Below are 18219 nucleotides of genomic sequence, written 5' to 3' on the forward strand. Positions count from 1 at the left end.
GATAAGTGTTTTGTAACTTTGGAATACTTGGAGTTTATATATATATATATAAAACATATATATATATATAAAACATATATATATATAAAAAACATATATATATATATATATAAAAATGTAGTAGTTAAAGCCGTGGAGAGTGTACTAGTCTACCTAGGTTCAAATTTTGGCTTTACCCTATGACTTCCCTGTGGCTTCCTCTGCTCACCTATTCAAAAGGAGGATAATAAGACTGCTGTGGTGAGTTACATACTAAGTGCTATTTAAGCATTTGCTATAATGATCATGTATACTCGAAGGCAAGGAACTTGCCCCTTGATCGTCTCTGTATTCCTAGTGCTTAAGAATTCCTAGTGCTTTCCTAGTGCATTGTCTTAGGATAGAGATAGCTCAGTACAGTTCTTCTCACTATAAAGTACTGTTACGTTGAAAGTCTTTGCTTGTGTACTAATAATCTATGACATATCTGCTGAGGACAAAGAAAGGAATAGTTTTAAAACTGCAATGGATAACAAAAGATTGTATGATGTAACGCCTTTATTATGTAATTATAAAACTAACAAATGATCATGGTAGAAAATTTGAAAAACTCCTAGACAAAAGAGAGATCAACAAAATTTGGAGTAACTTTCAGAGTGTAGAGCTGTCCATGAATATTAGTGCTTTCATATTTTCCAGGACTTTCAGTAGACTCTGCTTCTTAAGAGTCTATTCATGATATTTTACTTTAATGATGTTTTCATCATGGGGACACACACACACACACAGAAATCTGTTAAAAAAAAAAGAAAGACATGTAAATCACTGATGTTTCAGATAGCCACATGAAATAAAGTGAGAAAGGTCAACAAGCTGAAAGGATGTGGAGTAGCATCTCCTTAATTGCTTACATAATTCTGATAATTACCTCTTTGTGGATAAAGTAATTAATGGGGAATCTAATTTAAGAAAAAGATATGAACTGCAAGCCTTCTCGAAGCCAAGTATTTCTTTCCACAAAAGGTTACTTTCCACGGCCATTCTTCCTTATTACCCGACAGGGAAAGAGTATTGTATGGCAAAGGATCTTCCTGAAGGAGGGTGCTTCCCACACTGATTGTCATAAATGACTTCGGAATTACTGTTGCTGTATTACCAAAATCTTAAACTAGGGTATTTTTGACAAATTTGGTCCTTAGTTAATTTTTAGAGCTACAAACTGTCAGATGGCTCTGAAATAACAATTGTCTGGCTATTCTTCAGGGTGATCACAATATGGAAATGACCTTGAGGTATCACTAAAAAGCAGGAAGGTGTGAGTCTTCCTTTGGTTCCAGAGTGAAATGCGAGTTGGAGTTGGAGTTGGAAAAGAGGCCCACAAACAAGTGATAGGGAAGGAAATGTGAGGTCATCAGTGAAAAACCAGGTTGAAGTTAAGGTGAAGAGGCATGAGGAAATGGGCAACTGTTCCAGTATTACAAAGATCATCAAGAAGCATATCCATGAATGTGGTTTGTATTGCAATCTGCTGAAAAAGAGACAAATATCCTGGCCTGGCCTTCATGGAGATTATATTTTATTGATTCTGATAATAGATTATTGTTGAAAAGGGCCTCCTATAAATTATAACCATGCAAAGGCAGCAAGATAATTTTTTTTTCTTTATGTGTTTCTCATTCCTACTCACTTCTATCTTAGGGGAAGAGAAAATCACAAAAAGCAAAAATGTCAATTCTCAGCTATTCATTTTCAATATAATTTTTTTTCCAAATTCCAGTGGAGGCAATAGGTTAACTGTTAAGATTTGTAAGCATCAAAAAGCTAGATTTTTACAAAGTGTAGCCAAATTTTATTCTATAAATAATAGCTTTGCAAATAATATATGGTGATGCAAAGTTGGAAAAAGCTGGTTTTTCTTCCATGAATGGCTTCACTGTGCTGGGAGAAGAGGCACAGAAGAAATCAAAGTAATTAAACGTGGGGTGAGTTTTCCTGATAGGGGACTCTAGTGCTTTAAAATAGACTAGATAATCCTAGGGATAATCTGAGGGTAGAACAGACCAATGCCTCATTTCCAATCTGGTACCCTGGAAGAAAACAGTGTATTTTCTTTAAGGTCTTGAGAGGTTTTTCTTCTGCTTTGTTTTGGTTTTGGTTCATTTTGTAATCAACCTTATTAAGGTATCATTTACATACAATAAAATGCAGACATTTTTAGTCAACGGTTCAGTGACTTTTAATTAATGTATACATTTGTATAACTAGCACCCCCATAAAGATAGATAACAATTCTAAAACCCTAGAAAGTTTCCTCCTAGGCTTTTGCAAAAGTATCCCCATCTCCCACCCCAAGGCCACCACGGATCTGTTTTTTATCTTTAGAGATGACTTTTGCCCAGTTTAGAATTTCATGTAAGTTGAATAATACAGTAGGTGCCCTTCTGATCTGGCTTCACTTGCTCAGCATATGGTTTTTGAGATTCATTCATGTTGGGATGTTTTAAACCAGGACTTTAGCCTGGGTGGCTGATGTTGTCTGAAGGCACCTATAGGTACATCTGAGTCTCTGGCATTGTCACTGTCTGTTCTTGGCTCAGTATTTTCAACTTTATAAGAAGCACAAGGTTGAAGTAAGGAAGATCATTGTCAGTATAATGGAGGTGAAGTGGGTTCTGTTATATAATATTCTCAGCAAAAATTGACCTGCTTGGAATCATTGTGTTGATAATGGACAAGGATACTCCTCCTCCAAAAACCTTGATACTATAAAACTTCTAAAGGACGCTGTCCTAGGACTCTTTTAATTTTCATATTTTGGGAAACATTTCTGGAGAATTCAAATGCTCGCAACCTGAAAGAAACAATTATTCACCTGAAAGCTGACTCTGCTAAAGTTGAGTTGTCTGACCTTTACATGCTGATAGAACCCAAACAGTCTTGCAAAACAATGCTCTCTTGTTGGATATAAGCATATAGATTGTTTAAGATGGACGTGGATATGCAGTAAAGTGAAAAAGCAAAGAATCTTTGAGTTTCCCTTGCTGGATTTTTTTATTTTTTCATTTAAGTTTCTATAGCGTATGCTAATAATTCAGGGAAACCTCAGGTTAGTTTTAGGTCCACTCTACATAAATGTTGAAGTACTCCATATCCACCTTTTTTCTACCTTCCTTCTTTTCTTCCATCTTTCCTTTCTAACTTCTTATAATCCATTATACTTAATCCTGCATTTGCTGAGGTGGCAATTAGTGTAGGAAAATACTGTGAAATTTTGCTGTTCAGAATGCATGTTGACCAAATTCTATATTGAGAAAAGGTCTGAATTTACCCAGAGTAACCCTTTCTCAGCGTCTTTGAATAAACGCCATAGAAAGTGGGCTATATATAATATCCTGACAGGTATGTAGAACTCATATCAATTGCCCTAAAGAGCTTACCTAGCGTAGATGCATATGAATGCATTTAATAATTGCTTTATTGGCAGCAGTGCCAACATACACAGTCTATTTTGTTTTATATCATTCTCATTACCTGCTCTTTACCACTGTATACATTGCTAATGGTGTGGTTTCTATGGCTTGTGAATTTCATGGCCAAATAATATGTAATTTATTGCACACTTCAGTGTAGAAGATGGAGACTCCATAACTTTTCGTGTGCTCTTTGCCCCTTTAGAATGTATTACACTGAGATCAGGCAAAGTAATAAATGTATTTCAAATGTGCGTGATAGCTAAACATCAATTAGGACTGCTGGGCAATATTTCTGCTTCCAGCAACATAACAGTTTTTAAAGACTAAGCCATTGAACGTGGAGTCACTGAACATGGGACTCAGTTCACTGGGATCCTTCTTAGAAAACTAAAGGAAAACTTGGATTGGATTTGTGTGGTTTATTCAAGTAGTAACTAATCACCTACATCTTGGTGAACTTAATTTGTCACAATTGTTTGGTATTTTATTAACTCTCTTCCCCTTCTTCCCCGACTCTCACGAGAACGGATCATGAGTATCTTAAAACATACTAAGTCGTCTTCCATCCCTGTTAATCTAACTACAAAAGCACACTTTCCTTATCCAATGTAACTTACTGTCTTTTAGAGTGGCTGGGGTTTTAATTCTCTACAAAATTAAAACCAGCAAAGAGAAACATTTTCAAGGAGCCACCACATTGTAGCGCTTTAGAAAGAAGACTTTAGAATTAAGGGCAACTATATCATTTTATAGCTAAAGCACCTGAGGCCTAAAGTAGGAAGGTAACCATCGAGGTCAGGGAAAGGGGTTGAAGATCAGGTTTCCAGAAAGAGTCTAGAGGGACTCAACCTGAGCAGGTCAAAAACTGAAAGGAGGCCACGAATGTTCTGGGAAGGCTGGCATCTGGCCTCCAGTGTGGGATTCAGATGGGGAGTGGGTCCTGGGGGAACTGAGGTTCTGCAGTAGGCAGAGAAGTCCACCTCCTCTCCGGAAAGTACCACTGACATCAGGGAGTTGAGAGGAAAGAGCAGAATTCCAGTCCACCTGAGAAAGCAGGCCAGTCTGATTAACTCTGAATTTAGGCTTATTTCAGATACTTCTTGAGAAAGAACTTGCACAAGAGCAAGTCCCACGCAGCCTGTTTTAAATCCATGCCCAGTATTTTCTGGTGGAGCTGCTTAAACCCTCCAAGTGACTCCAGTATTTTAATTTCACTCTACATTTAATTCCGACAGTTCTATGATTGATTATTTAATGGGCAAATAAGTAGGGTCACAAAAGAGTGTGAATGTATTTTACAGGATGAGGGTGGGCGGAGTGGAGCAGTCTGGAACAGGACACCAATAAAAAGGGATCTTGGTAAAGAAGAACGTCTATTAGAAATGGAGAGGAATTCGCAAGGAAATTAGTGCCTGACACCACGCCCTTCTCTCTGCATGTTTAGAAGCTAGTTTCTAATTTTATTTTCGTAGGAGCTGTCCCTGTGATGAATTCTCTTTTACCTCCACACCATTTACCACATGGACATATTGTGAAGTTTGTGTGAGAGAAAGCAAGTATTAGAATTTGTCTTGCAAGGAGCTATAAACACTTCCTGGAACAATCTAGGGTAGAAGGAAAAGGAAAGGAAGGTGGAAACAAAGCAGAAAGACAGCTAATGATGCTGGAGTCTGTCGCTGGGATTTGTGGTATCTCTTTTTGAAACTAAGTACAGAAAGTCAGAACTTGACTGATTGTTTCCTGATCACGGTTTGTTTTCAGTTTTGCTTTTTTCTTGCTCTCTCAATAGTTATTCCAGCCATTGCTATGTCATTTTCAGTTTCAGTAAGCATGCCTGTCTTGTTTCCATTTGCATTATTCATGCAAACGTTGATTGAACTGATGACCCCGAGTTATCAAGGAAACATTAGATACACCAGTAGATACATTTCTTAATTTTAGAAAAACATTACCGAGTGAAGGTTAAAATAACTCCTCTTCAATTTGTCATTTTAAAAAAACTTCTCCTAACATACAATACCTCATTGCCTAACAATGCCAGATAAATGAAGAATTCCTATGTATTCATGAATGCAGGCTAGTCTGTATATTTTTTGGCAGGTATGACCGTTACCGAGGGTAACGGCCTGGTTTGCCGGCCATGTCCTGTCTCCTAGATAGTTGTAGTTTCTGTTGTCTTTCAGTTGGTCCATTGGATATCAGAGGTGAATTTATAAAACTATACTTCCCTTTACACTTAGTTTTTTGTTTTGTTTTGTTTTACTTGAAGTATAGTTGATTGACAATGTTGTGTTTCAGGTGTACAGCCAAGTGATTCCGATATATGTATTTCTTCTTCAGATCCTTTTCCATTATAGGTTATTACAAGGTATTGAATATAGTTGCCTGTGCTATACAGTAGGACCTCGTAGTCTATCTACTTTATATATACACTTACTTTGTGTGATCCACGCTGGTCAGACCACATGATTATTTTCACTTCTGATATAATTTTTTCAGGTCCAACCTCAAATCTTTGATAAGAAGATATTTTTTAGCATGTGTGTGCTCTAAATCCAACAGTAGTTATTAGAGATATGGTTTTGCATTAGGTATTCTTCACTTTTTTGTTCTCGGCCAACCAACTGAAAACTAGCTTTTATTTTCTGGTTGGTTTGCTAGACGTTTATGACTAAAATAAAAGTCTTACATTTTGTCTCATATCTTAAAACACAATCTGAATTAGCAATGGGTATTGTGCTATACATAGGGCCTGTGATATAAATATTGTATCTAATTTCAAAAACATATAGCCTAGAAGGGAACACAGACACCTAAGCAGCAATTATGGCAACTGCATTTGTTTACTAAGTGAAATAGTACTGAGATGGATAAAGTGCTAGCAAGCCTTGAAGAGGCAAATCAGCTTCAAAAACAGATGCGCAGTTCTTTAAAAATCTTTTTAACATTTTTCCATCTACATGTAGAATATAACTTAGCATAAAAACGGTACGGGTTTTATTTTAAGTAATGTAGCATTTTGACATCCTCATAATGAAATTAAATCCAGAAGGAGGTTTCTCTCCATGGTCTCTTGAAATGGTCCTTGATCATCCACAATATTTCCCATCAACACAAAGGTGTTACCAAGGGCAGGAAACTCCAGCATTATTAAAGTTTCATAAAGCAAAGTCAATTTTAAGAATATAATGTCCCCAAACTGATAAAGGTCTTGACAGAAAATTTCAAGGGAAGCATAAATTATTTTTTGTTTGTCAGAGGGCAAAAATATTTAGGTTGAGTTAATGAATGGTAGAGTTTTTGAGTGGAGAGTGTCCTTAAAATATTATGTAGATCTGTACTGTCAACAGATGCTAGCCACATGGCATTATTTATATTTAAACAAATTTAAAAATAAGATTAAAAATTCAGTTCCTCAGTTGCATTTGCCATATTTCAAAGATGTTTATTAGCTCCATGTAGCTATTGAATACTGCATTGCATGGTACAGATATAGAATATTTTCATTATCACCAAAAATTCTATTGAGCAATACTAAAATTATACCCAGATATTCACAGAGAAGGCAACCAAGTCTCAAGGAAATAATATAACTTCCCCAAGATCACACAGCTGTGTTTTTAAAGAAAAACAAAACGACACAAAGGAAATAGTAACAGAGGCATTAACGAAACCCAGTAAGTTTCTGGAGCAGTCAAAGTAGGGTTTAAAAGTGCATACTTAGCTGTTAGCAGGGTTGAAGCTCTTGATGGTTGGTAAGATCTACCTGCCTGAATTTGGACATTAGCATTTTATGCAATGAATTAAAAGCAAAAAATCCTTTCAGCGAATGGCTGCCAGCTCCATAGTTTTAGCCACTGCCGTGCTTCCAGGTTATGTTTATCATTTTCATGTACAGGGCACCACTGTGAAATGTGACAGTTTATCTGACCCCAGAGAAATCAAGAAATCTTGTGGGGGTTATGGCTATATTTGAAAAGGTTGATTTTTAAATGCATCATGCAGACTGGCCCTGTTGTAAAAGGGATTCCTGCCATCAAATAATCAAAATGTAAACTCTCTTCTTACCTTGCAAAAGTCAAAGATAGTCCCTGCATCTTTATTATTTCGTTGAAATCCAAATATTGTTTTTCCATTCTCTAACTTGTTTTCCTCACAGTGTTATCAACTATTGCCAAGGAAGGAAAGGTTAGATTTATCAGTCAAAGTTTGCTAAAGGCCCCCTAGGTAACTGAACCCTCAGGAGAAACAATCATCATGTATTCTTTTTCTGTTGTTTCAGTATCTTCGTAAAGAGTCATTTCAATATGTTTGGTTCTGTAGCAGAGGTTCTGTGAAGTGCTTATCTTCCTCTGAGGTCCAGAAAGCCTGCGAGTCTGTGGGTAAAGATGGGTAAGGAGAGAGAGGGAAGGAGGCTAGATAGAGGCTCAGTGCTGAGATAAGGACAGTGTTCTAAAGCCTCCTGGGGGTGAGGCTGGGGTGCACAAACACCCACGACTAATCTAGACAGAAACTGAATAATCAAGGGGACGACCAGTGTGAAGTCATGTGGTCACCTCTCCCTCTAGAAATAAATATTGCCCTCAGTAAGTCTCCCCCCTGCCCCAGAAGAGCATTAGGAAGGTCTGGAGAGGGGGATTATTGGCAGAAATGGGAAAAGCAGGTTGAAGGGATTAGCCTGGAGCAGAGAGACCAAGAAACCCAAGCCAGTAGATGGAAGGCAGACTTTTCCTGGAAGTCTCCAAGCCCAAGTCAAGTTCTGGGACCACCAAGTACAAGTCAAAGAGTGCTCATTTAACCCCTTTGGGCCCCCACGGGAGTGGAGGAAGGCTGGACAGAGAGGGAGAAGGGGCCATTGAAGGTACAGTATTTACTATGGGATTTAACTCCTCAAAGGCCTCCCAGTAGCTTCAGATCTGCTCAAGAATCCTTCATGTCCTGCTGGTTTGCAGCGAGTGGCTCACAGCTTCAAGGCCTCCTCTGCCAGATGGAGAACTATTTCAAACATCCTGCCTCTATTTTGTACTCTAGCAATGCAGACCGGAAACGTGACCCCATTTTCAGGTTCTAAAGAGAAATTCTAAGTACCTGAAAGACTGAGGAACATGGTGGCTTTTATTTAAGATGTGGAGATACAGAGCACATACCTGGACTTGGGCATGCAGCAGCACCGAATTGCACCAAGAGTTCCCTTTATTTTCTCTCGCATCTCTGTTCCTCCTTTTTTCTCTGCTGGATTAGCCATGGGGACTCCAAGTTCTTCATTGTGTGGTCCTGGTACCAAGATTCTCCTGGAAATTATAAAGCTATTCACCTGCTACATCGAGCACTTCTTATTTTTTCCCCAGCAACGTAAGTCATCCTTAAGAAGGGTCAGGGTGCTAGCTCTTAAATATATTTTAGTCATCCCTTTGTACATTAAATTCTCTTTCTTGGAGACTGCTCCTGACATGGTGTTCACCGTGCTCTCAGCTGGCCTCCTGAAGTTCTGCCCTGCCTTCCCCACCAGGTACAGTTCAGGAGCTGCCTACCTCAGGGTGATAGGTTATCTTCTAGTTGCTTTATTCCTTTCCCTTTTACATTTAGAGAGTATAATTGGAATACATAAACTTCTCTGTGACCACAGCTTTATTTGCAACCCACAGGTTTTGTTATGGCATGTTTTCATTATCATTCAATTAATAAAATTCTAATTCCCATTGCAACTTTATCTTTGCCCTACATAATGATCAGAAGTATGTCTTTAATATCCAACTATTTGCTAAAATATTGGTTATATAGTTTTAAATTTCTTGCTTATTCGGAGTCTTGTTTTATAACCAGAATATAGTCAATTTTATAAATGTGCCACGTGCACCTAAAAATTTCTGCGGGATATATATATTCCATCATTGTTGGTACAGTGTTTTATGTAAATTTAGGCCAAAGTTTTTAATGATGGTATTCAGATCTTCTATAATCTGCTGATTTATTGTTGTGGTTCTATGTTACTGATCTAGGTAATTCAGATTTTTCTATTTCTACTTAGATTTTTGGAATGTCCCTTCATATATTGCATTGAAGTTTAGATTTATAATATATTCCTTGTAAAGTAACAGTGGGTTTTATTATCCTGCATTATCGCCAGTGATACTTTTTGCTTTCAAATCTATGTTAACATTAAAAAATCTTCTTCAATTTTACTTATTGTTGTTATGACATAATTGTTGAATCCTTTCATTTTCAATCTGACTCTTGTCTCTTGTAGGTGGCATAGAATTAGGTTTTTTGTTTGTTTCAATAATCCTTGTCATTTGAGTATTTACAGTTAATGTATTTTCTTACAGATCGTTTACTCCTTGTTTACTATTTGTCCCACCTTGTTATGTTCCTTTTGCTCTTCTTTCTTCCTTTGAGATTTCTTCAAATTCCGTTTTGCCTTGTATTAGCTTGTTATTTTTATATAAGTAGCAGTTACACATGTACCATGACTTATTAGCTGTTTTACTGCTTCTCAGGCAATGCTGAAATCTTAAATTTCTTTTACTATATTTTCCTCTTCCATTTGTTTTAATGCATTCTAATTTTTGATATATTTTATTATTACCCTTTTGTGTTGTTAGATTTTATTTAGGTTTATCCACTTATTTATCCTTTCTGTTATACATAATTCTTTATAAAGTTCTTATTTTCATCTGTGATAATCTTCCTTCTGCCTGCAGGTCTCCCTTTATAATTTAATTCAGTCAGTTCTGATGAGAAAATATTTTCTAAATTTTGTTTGTCTGCAAATTTCCTTATTGCATCTCTCCTTCCAAACAACAATTTCTCTGCCTCTAGAATTCCCAATGGGCAGCTCTTTTCTTTAGCACTTAAAAATGTTATTCCATTATTTTCTAGTATCCATTCAGTTTTGCTGAGAAGTAAACTGTAATCTTAATCCTATTGTTCCTTTGAAAGTAATCTCTCTCTTTTTCCTCGGGCTGCTTTTAAGATGTCATGTTTTTCTTTGCTGTTCATGAATTGTACTGTGGTGATCTTAGGTGTGGTTTTCTTTGTATTTGTTCTTGTTGCTTTTTTTTTAGTGCTTGTTGAATTTAAGGCTCCATATATTCCTTTTAGTTTTAGAGAACTCTCAGCTGTTAATATTTCTGAAATATTGTTTTCATCCCAATCTCTCTCTCCTTTTTTCTTTGGACTCCAGTTTACACATATGATAAAAATGTTTACTGTGGCCATATGTCTCAAATGCGCTTATGTGTACTTTTTATTCTTTTCGTTTCCCGTGCTTTAGTCTTTATATTGTTACTACTCTATCTTCCAGTGCACTTACCTCTCTTTACCTGTGTCCAATCCACTACCGAGTTTTAAATTTCGTATAATTTTTAACTCTAACAGTTCAACTTCAATCAGTTTCTAGTTTCTAGTTGTCAAGTTAAATTCTTCACCTTGTCATCTATTTTCTTGAACTTGATAATATTTACCAAAATATGTATGAAATTTAATGTTTAGGTCATCTATGATTCTGATTCTGTTTTGTTTTTTATTCTAATTCTCCTTTTCTTGGTAGTCTTAGTGGTTCTTCAGTGAATACCAGACTTGGGATATGACAAGTTGTAGAGAATCTGAATGACATTACAGTTGCCCTTTGGACAACCTGGGTTTGAACTGCACAGATCCACTTATACATGGATTTTTTTTTCAATAAGTAATACAGTACTACATGAGCTGTGGTTGGTTGAATCCTCAGATTCAGAACCACAGATAAGAAGGGCCGACCATAAAGTTGTATGTGGATTTTTGACTGCACAGGGAATCAGCGGCTCTAAATACTACATTGTTCCAGGGTCAACTGTATTTTCTTGAGGAGAGAATTTCCTATTCTTAGGTAGGGGAAGATCACCTTAGTCACCTGGACCAACTTCATACTCATTTTCCTTCTTTATAAGGTTCAATGTAGATGTTGCATCAACCTTCCTAACACACAGACACACAGACAGACAGACAGACAGACACACACACACACACACACACACACACACGTAGAGACTTCCAGTGTCCTAATTCGTATCATTAGTTTTCCATTGGGCCACAAATCTTTCATAGGTTCTGAACCCCAATTTTGTCTCTTCAGCATTATGAGCCAACTAAGTCTTTGCTTTGACTTCATGTTAGCTTTTGTTTGACTTCTTAGCATCTTGTCTTGTCTACCTTTTATACATGGAAAATACTGCAAGGGAACACTGTTGCTGAATGCAGCTCCGTTCTCTGAATCTTTACTCTCTCTGTGATTTTGGTCCTTAAAATTCTAGCTGCCTTGTTATTTCTCAATTCCAACTCTGGTTTCCTTAGTCCTATGACATTGTCCTACGTTCTACTGGCTTTTCTACCTCTTAGGAGCCACATTTGGTTTCTCAGACTTTTGCTCTTCATCAGTAGTTTCTAAATGACTGGGCTAGAAACGCATGTGCAGAATATTGTTCTCACTTCAGTGAGTTTCTTTCTCTATTTTACTTTTCTAGGTCATGGCTACCTCAGTAGCTTTCTAACGCTCACAGTCCAATGTTGCTTATGATTTATCTGGCCTTTCTAGTATGTTTTCCTAAGGTAAACTGATATAGTTGGAAACAGAAGTTTGTACCCACCATTTAAGAAATTCTGTTTTGTCTTTCTATGAATTCTCGTTTTGTCCCATCTTCTGTCACTTTTTCCTACCCAAAATTCCCATTCTCACAGATAGATTATTTTAAGATTAAAAATTATTATTAAGCTAATACGTTAATTTTGAAAGGAATTAATTTTGCTTTGAACAAGAACACAGATTGGTGAATGGAATATGGAAGATTCCTTAAGACCTTTTTCATCTCTAAGAGTAGTATCCAACCATCGGTACCATCATAAGTTTGTCAACTATGGAAGAAAGCAGTCTTTATAAAATCAGCATTTTTTTTCTTTTTTTCTTTTTTTGGGTGTCATCAGGACTTGCCTTAGACCACAACTCCTGGCAACACCAAATATAAATGAACCCTGTTACCCATGGGCGTTTACTTGGCTCTGCCACCCTAAGATTGGCCTCCTGGCTCCTTAACCCCAGGGGACTCTAAGCCCTGGGCCACATTCTTGAACCCAAGCCCTGCTCCTCTGTCAGTGGGCAGAATAGTCCTGATACCCCCTGGGACCAGGGACTGGGCACATGGCCCACATCTGCCACCACACGGGTCAGGGCGAGAGGGAAGAGGGACCTTGACATTCTTTTCTGGTTTCCCTCTGGGGCTTGGAGTCAGATCCAGGCAAAGACCCCACCCTTCCGTGTGGAGCTCCTGGCCCCTCATTTGCAGCGCCCAAAACCTGCCTCTGGGGAACCCCTCATTTTGCTCCTTTCTTTGGCTGAGGATGCTCAGGAAGGAAGCACTGCTGAGACCCAGAATCCCAGGCCAGAAGATGCCCAACAAAGTAGGCTAGGCCAGCCCCAGGACATGATACCGGAACTCCCTCCTAAACAAGACTGAACTCATCACACAGATGGGGAAACTGAGGTCGAAGAGGGCAACGGCTTACTGGCGGAGCCTGGAGCAGAGTCTCTAATGGACACATTCCATGTTACCACCAAAACATGGGATTTCTAGAGTGCAGCTCAGCCCGTGCTGACCCCCCCTCTTAGCCTGGCCACCAAGGTCTCGCCTCCATAATCCCATCCCACGACACCCCCTTCCTGTGTCCCGCACAACAGCCGGATTAGACCCCTTGCCCTCAGGCTGTCGTTCACAGGGCTCCTTCTCCCCGAAGCTCCTTCTCCCACCTCTGCCTGCCCAAGTTCAACCAGCCTCTTTAGGGTCCGGCTCAATGCCAGCTCCTTCGTGAGCCACCCAGAGTCCTCATGCTCCTCTAACCTTCCGAGGTGCTTCCTCTACCCTCACACCCCGCGCTCTGTTGTCCACGTGAGCTGTGGTTACGGTGTGTGAGCTTCCTGAAGCCGCAGACCACCTCCCCTCTGGGCCCCAGCACCTGGCGCAGTACCCAGCACTCAGTAGGTGCTCAGTAAAATCTCCTCCTCATCTGATGCCCTGCCGTGTCCTACCGATAACTGACAATAATGCCTATTGTTTACCGAGCATATACCATAAGCCCGGCTCTGGTACTGTCTCCCATCCTCATGTGATGGACCCAGGTCACAGAGGTTGTGTGACTTTCCTGAGGTCACAGCTCTGGAACTGGAACCCCACTGGTTCTTGTGCCTAAATGAGTCTCCTTTCCTTCCCACTCATCTCTTCTAGGTCAGACCACCATCATTTCCTCACCCTGTCCTGTCACTAAAGACTTCCCATGACTCTTTGTGGCCCACTAGACAAAATCTAAACCCCTGAGCATGGCATCTAAACTCTGTGACATCTGGCTTCTTCCCTCTTTGCAGCTTCTCCTCTAGTCTCTGAGCATCATCTCAGTTTCCAGCCTACTGTACCTTGATTTACTTGTAGGCTCTGCACATGCTTTGCCCTCTGCCTAGAACACCCTTCCCCTACTTTTCCTCCTGTGAACTCCTACACATCTCTCAACATCTAAGATCAAGGGTTACCTTCCATTCTAGTCAGATGAGACAAGCAGCAAACGAATTGGACACAAAATTGAGAGCTCTACGAGGGAAGGACCTGTGTCATCATAGTATCCCCAATGCTTAACCCATAATCAGTGCTCAGTCAACATTTGTTGAATGAATAAATGAATACTCTCTATATTCTTGTTGACTAAACGGAGAAATGGCAAAAGAATACAAGGCCACAGTATGCAGGGCTGGAGGTGGAAGGGAAGAGACTGAGGCCAGGAAGGCCAAGGACGTGGTGGAGTACAGTGACAAGTACTTCAGGGGCTGCTCTGCAGCAGAGCCACGCTCTTGGCAGAGGGAGTGTTTGTGAGAGACAGAGGAAGGAAAGTGATGGTGTGAGGGAGGCTCTGAAAGTGTGTGTGTGCACGCACACGCGCATGTGAGAAGGCGGGGGGGATGTATGCGGGGGAGTGTGCGTGTGTGAGTGTGCTGCATTTGTGAATCAGTCTGTGAGAGCGGTGCTGAGGAAGTATGTGAAGGAGCGCGTGTACGTGGCTTGTGGGTCTGTGGCGGAGAGCCCGTGCGTTCTATTTGTGCATGGGGGTCTGCGTGAGAAGGCGAGGGTGTGGGCCACGAAGGCTGTGCTGGAGGTTGTGCATGTCTGCGGGGCGAGGGGGTGGGGACAGTGATTGAGAAAGACAACAAGGAGGGGACACCTGAGGGGGGTGTGAGGGAGAAACCATAAGTGTGCGGGCGTGGAGGGTGTCGTGAGCATGTGCAGGAGGAGACGGTGTGACCGTGAGTGTGCACGACACGGAGGGTAAGGTAGGATGTCAGGGCGCTGCTGAGGGTGTGGCTGCATGGCCTCGGCCACGGGCCGGGAGCCAGAGGTGCGGGCTGGCCCTGGGCCCAGGGTGGGGGGCTCTGACCAAGCAGGAGGTTCCTCAGAGTTCTCCCTGGAGCCACGGGCGCCAGATCACCACGACCCCAGGTAGAGAGGTCGAGCAGGAGGCCCAGATGTGTGTGTGCGCCTCACATTTTGTCCACAGCAAAACCTCTGGGCATTTATTTGTCTTTGTCTGTGTCCGGGTGTGCACGCCTGTGCTTGTGTGCGTGCTGCCGGCTGTGTGTCTGTGCCTGTCTTTGTCTCTGTATGTATCTGGGCCTTTGTCTCAGTGTGTGTGGCGGTTGGTCTAGGCTTGCCCACAAGACTGTGTCTGGGGTTGTGTGTGTCTATGTGTATCTGTGCCTGTGGGGCACCGGGCGTCCTTGATCTGTGCATGTCTAGGTAGGGCTGCGAGCATCCCCCTGGACCGCCTGTTTGTATCTCTGTCTGTGTGGCCTTAGTGTGAGTGGGAGAACGTTGTGCTTTGGAGACTGTGGATCTAGATCTCGGTGTATCTTTACACACTGTATCTCGGTGTGTGCTTGTGCATCTGCATGTGAGAGTCTGCCATGCGTTGTAGCATGGAAATGCTTATGTGTGTCTGTGGAAGGTGCCTTTGTGAGACCAAGGATCTCCGTGTGTCTCTGCCTGTGTGTATGTGTGTGTTGGGTGTGAGGGGTTTGTCACAGACTGGTGAGCAAGTTAATCTCAGACTCCGTGACACGTGGAATAAAATCACGCTCCCATAATGGAAGAGAACCAACTCTTCACCCTCCGCCCTGGGGGAGCCAGTGGGGGCCAGGGCCAGGCTTAGGCCCCTATGCAGGGCCCCCTGTGGCCTCAGCACCCTACCCCCACCTCTCCTCTGCCACACCAGGCTCATTCTGCCTCCCGAGTGCCCCGGTGCCCACTGCTGGCTGGGCTAGGCTCCAGGACATGTGACGGAGCCTTAGAGGCCTGTCCTGGGCCCCCCAGCCCCACCCACTGCTGAGGAGGGCCCTGCCCCAGATGGGAGGGCGGGTGCAGGAAGGAATCTTTGGGCCCCTCCTCCTCCCGGAGGGGAGAGATGAGCTGCAGGCCCGACCTGGATCTTCCATCTCTCAGCAGCAAGATTCCTGGTGAGCAGGCTGCGAGGCTTGGCAGGGCGCCTGCTGGAGACCCGCCCTCACCCGCCAGGACACCTGGGTCCCCAGGGCCGGGCAGCAGCGGGTTCCCTGGGGAGCTAGGAGGGCCCCAGAACTTCAGGCTACAGCTGCCCGGGACTATGGGAAAGCCAGACCCTTCCAGGCTCCCACCCCCAACCACAGACGGCTCCTCAGGCCCCCAGGCAAACCTCCACCCTTCTTCTGGCCTCTCCCCAGCCTCGGCCTTTGCTTCAGAAAACAGACCAGCCACCCAGCACCACCCACTCCCTACCTGAGCCTCAGCGCACACCCAGCCTGAGTTCAAGACCTCACCTCTGGGTTTGAGGGCTCTCAAGGCCAGGACTGTGCTGCTTATCGCAGAATGGGGCTTCTGAGGACAGGGCCATGTGTCCCGCAGCTGTGAAATCCCTCTTGGTCTTAGCACTCCTTCCTGACTGAGCAGTCAGGCACCAGGAGAGGATTTCAAACCCAAGGCTGGGGACACTGAGGCAGTGAAGCTCTCTGCCCTGCCTACCGTTATGAATCAGAGGCCAAATCCAGTAGTCTAGACACACAAGTTCTTAATTCTGTCCAGCGGCAGTGGCTGCAACTTGTTCTTCCCCATAGGGGGTGCAATTTCGGGGGGTGGGGAGGCATCAGTTGGAGGGAGAGGGGAATGGGCAGGTGGACCCCCCTCAACCCTCAGACTTGGATGAGCAGCCGGAGAGCAGGTTTGGTAAGAGATTAAGGTCGAGGAGAAGAGAACCCAGACGCTCCAAGATTTATGACCCTAATTCTTCTCCCTTAAATTCCCCTCCAAGCCCCCCAGCCCTAGCCTGGTCCCTCCAGGGTCATGCTGTGGCCCCAGGCCAATGTCAAGGCCTTAACCCATCCATCAGCTGTTGCCAGGGAGTTTCCACCCCAATGGGTCCCAAAGGGAGGAGATCAACTGACACTACGGGCCCAGACTGATGGGGAAGGGGCATGGCCCTAAAGAGGTGGCCAACAGCCCCCTGCCCCCTCCCAGGATGTAGGGGCTCACAACCTCCAGGGCAGAAGCTAGGCTGGTGGGTGGGGTCCAGGAGGAGGTGACCTCCCAGCTCTGGCACCACTCCCAGCCCCGCCCTTCCAACAGGCCAGGAGACCTGGGATCCCACGGGGCCCTACAGCTTACAGGGTGTGTGGCCTTGGGCCCTTGCTGCTCCTCTCCAGGCCTCAGCCTCCCCACCACACAATGCAGGAAGTGGTCTGGATACCCCAGGCATCCCCCCTTCAGCTCCGCTCCCTCAGTGCTAAGCCCTGCCCTCTCTCCGGTCCAGGGGTGTCACCTAGAATCTGGGCCAGATGGGGTGAGGCTTTGGCAGTTAACTGGAGGAGCCCCTGAAGCCACCCAAGTCAGAGCTGAAGAACGTATGGTGCTCACTCCTCCACCGCACATCCATTTTCCAGAAGAGTGAAACTGAGGCCCTGAGAGAAGGTCGGGGTCTGCGCCAAGACCTGAGTGTTACTGGTGGGATGGTTAAGAGCACGGGCTCTGGGGACAGAAAGACTTAAGATTAAAATGTCAGCTGCAACAGAAACTTGTTACGTGAAGTCCCTTGCCTTCTCAGCCTCAGATTCCTCATCCATAAAATGGGCAATAGTGCCTCCCTCCTACGACTGCTGAGTTGAAATAAGAAAACGCATGTAAAGGGCTCGGCCAGTGTAGCAAACGCTTGGACAATGGTAACTATCATGACTGTGGGTAGTATTAACACAAAGCCAAGTGGCCGGGGGGAAGGGTAGGTGGGGCCCCGACCTGGCTCATCCTCCAGACCAGGAGGGCCAGCCAAATTCCTCAAAGCCCCCCAGCTGTCTCCCCTCTTCGTTAAAGGCCTCTCATTAGTGAGCCTGGGCACCTGCCCCCCCACACGTAATAAGCCTCATTAGTATCTTAGCCCCAAGCTCTGAGCCCAGAGTCTGTGCATGTGCACACGCGTGAGGGTCGGGGGCTGCGACAGGCCACCAGCCAGGAGACAGCATCCCCGCCAACCACACCCCCTGCCTGTCATCAGCAGGGCCCGTCACCACCCAGCTTGTCACCTGCCTGCCTCGCACCCGCACCACCTGTCACCCACCCAGCTCGTCACCCACCCAGCCCATCACCTGCACCACCTGTCACCCACCCAGCTCGTCACCCACCCAGCCCATCACCTGCACCACCTGTCACCCACCCAGCCTGTCACCGGAGCTGCCTGA

General features: G+C 43.4%; 2 protein-coding genes and 1 pseudogene across 3 annotated transcripts in view; all 3 read right to left on the minus strand.

Moving 5' to 3' along the window:
• The window catches only part of LOC125963950 (ferritin light chain-like), a 40141-nt pseudogene extending 23753 nt beyond the window's left edge, over positions 1 to 16388 (minus strand).
• The window catches only part of LOC125963841 (UDP-N-acetylglucosamine--peptide N-acetylglucosaminyltransferase 110 kDa subunit-like), a 673346-nt gene that overhangs the window by 180793 nt on the left and 474334 nt on the right, over positions 1 to 18219 (minus strand). The gene's annotated exons all lie outside the window — the stretch shown is intronic.
• Positions 1 to 18219, minus strand: part of LOC125963856 (metabotropic glutamate receptor 7-like) — a 205624-nt gene that overhangs the window by 105623 nt on the left and 81782 nt on the right. The gene's annotated exons all lie outside the window — the stretch shown is intronic.

Source organism: Orcinus orca, chromosome 3, assembly GCF_937001465.1.
Source record: "Orcinus orca chromosome 3, mOrcOrc1.1, whole genome shotgun sequence".
Classification (NCBI taxonomy): domain Eukaryota; kingdom Metazoa; phylum Chordata; class Mammalia; order Artiodactyla; family Delphinidae; genus Orcinus; species Orcinus orca.